The following is a 2,773-nucleotide window of genomic DNA, read 5'->3' on the forward strand; positions in this document are numbered from 1 at the left end:
GAGCACGCGTAAACAAGACGCTATTCATAAGTGAAGCAATGAGGCTTTCAGGACTCTTTTCTTCCACACCTCGCATCTTCTGTTAGAGGTTCATACTAGCATATCAGGATTGTTTGGAGTGTTGTTGTTTTTCTTTAAGATTGGTCTTAGCCTTGCATGAGATTAAGGTCAGGCCGAAGAAAAACACCTAACGTAATTAACCGACAACGTCAACAAACACGCCTCTCTAGTATACCACTCACTTCACCTCTAGCTAGCACACCACACACCACACTTGTGATTATGGCTGAAGAAAGAGAGTCTCCTCTCTCAGACTTTTATAAAACCTTGAGCGATAGCCCTAAATCTTGTATCATTCTAGCAGACCCAGTGGGGGATTTTCGAATCCCCCCAAATATATTTAATTTGTTACCCGTTTTTCATGGGTTAGACCATGAAAAACCTTATCAGCACATGCGTAGGATTGACCAAGTCCTTACTACTTTCCACCATCCTATGGTTGGTGCTGAACAAATTAAACTGATGGTATTTTCCTTCACCTTAGCCGATAAGGCGGCGTCTTGGTTAACTTGCCTAGGCGCCTAATTCTGTGGACTCGTGGGCTAAACTTGTTCAACTATTTATGGAACATTTTTACCCACCACTGAAGACAGATGAAATGCTTTCCAAGATTTATTTCTTTTGACAGAATCCTCATGAATCATTTTCAGAGACTTGGAATCATTTTACCGACCTATTTATAGAGTGTCCACACCATAACCTCGCGAAAGACATGTTAGTTTGTGCCTTTTTCAAAGGACTTCTACACCACCATAAAAAGTCCTTAACATAATGAATAGGGGTAGTTTCTTAAGTAAAGGAGCCTTAGAGGCTTATAAATTTTTAGAAGATCAGACTATGCGGAATAATAATTGGGGGGTAGTGATGAAATCTCCCATTCCGCTAGTTCTTCTACAATAGTTAAAGCCGCCGGTATGTTTGAGATGAAACCCGATCCAGAACTTAAAAATTTAATCGATTCTCTAACTAAAAAGGTAGAGGCTATTTCTGTCCAACAAACGCCTATCCCCATCATGAATGTCAACTCCAACCCATGTAATTTCTGTTTGAGTCCAGAGCATCCCAACTCCTATTGTCCTTTCGCCTATGAACAACAGAAATCACAACAAGATAATGTTTGTTCCATCAATAGTGAACCTAACACAGCTTGGCGCCAAAACCCCAATTTCAGTTGGCGAAATAATCAACAACCTCCAAGGTTGTTTAACCCAAATGATAGGCTAACAAACAATTACAACCATGGTCCACCACGGCAAGGACAAGGTCAGGGTAATTATAATTATAACAACCAACCTCAACCACGACAAGGACAAGGTCAGGGTAATTATAATAATTATAACAATAATAATTATAATGTAAATCGAGGTATCGTTCCGGTTAATAATAATAACTATCACAACTCACCCATAAATAATCACCGTGACATAGTTCCTGTCACACAACCTATAATAAATACCACTCGACAACCGGATCGTTTTGATACCTTTATGCAATCTCAACAATAGATTTTACAAGCCATCCAACTTTTCTTACAACAGTTAGCTCAAGAGAAAGTACAACCCAAAGGTGTGTTTCGGGATGTTTATACCTAATCCTAAAACACCAAACACAGCCTTTGAAGTAAACGGTAATACTAGTAACGAAAATGCAAACGTAGGGGAGATAAATTCCATCACCACTCTACGTTCAGGCAGAGTGGTGGATAACAAAGTAACTATGTCTATAGTTACCCCACAATGAGTTCCTACACCTGATATTACACTAGATACCGAAACAGAAACTGAAGATCCTACCACTGTAGAGGTTCCAGTTAAACCACAACCTAAGAAAGAAAAAGCTAAAGTTAGACATCCAATTGAACCATACGCTAAACATAGTAAGAAACCACCGTTTCCCCAGAAATTAGCTATGTTCAAGAGAGATACAAACTTTGACGAGATTAGGGAAGTTTTAAAAAATCTAACGATTAACCTACCATTTCTCGACGCAATTAAAAAGTTACCTCACCACGCTAAGTTTCTGAAAGAGTTGTGCACTACTAGGCGTAGAACAAATATTCCTAAAGACGCATTTCTAACTGAACCGGTTCCAACTTTATCAGAACATAATGGAATAGTTAAGTACAAGGACCCTGGTCGTCCTACAATACAATGCACCTTAGGAGATACTCACATGACCAATGCTTTAATAGGCCTGGGGGCGAGTGTTAACTTACTCCCTTATTATTTATATAAACAAATAGGTCTACAAGAAATGCAACCTACAACAATGACGTTGCAATTAGCTGATAGGTTTATCAAGTATCCCAAGGGTGTAGTGGAAAATGCGCTGGTTAAGGTTCAAGATTTCTACTATCCTGCGGATTTTGTTATCCTCGATAAAGAAGTCGCTTAACGACTCTGTCCCGATCATTTTAGGGCGCCCCTTCTTGGCAACTGCCAACGCGCTTATAAATTGCCGCGATGGTTCAATGTCTTTATCTTTTGGCCATCTCTCCGCTAAGGTCAATGTATTTAAACCAATCACACCGGTTCCTGATACCAATATCGATAGAAAGGTTAGCATGATCGAGAGTTTAGCTCATGATTATTTCAAAACCACATTTCGAATAATCAGATGCACAAATTCCTTTCCCTTGGAAGTTCCAACTTTAATAAGGAATCCTTGGACGTTGAGGAAATTGAGGAAGATTTCCTTAAACTCTTTTGCAACT

The sequence above is a fragment of the Coptis chinensis genome, chromosome 6 (assembly GCF_015680905.1).
Source record: "Coptis chinensis isolate HL-2020 chromosome 6, ASM1568090v1, whole genome shotgun sequence".
In the NCBI taxonomy this organism is placed as follows: Eukaryota; Viridiplantae; Streptophyta; class Magnoliopsida; order Ranunculales; family Ranunculaceae; genus Coptis; species Coptis chinensis.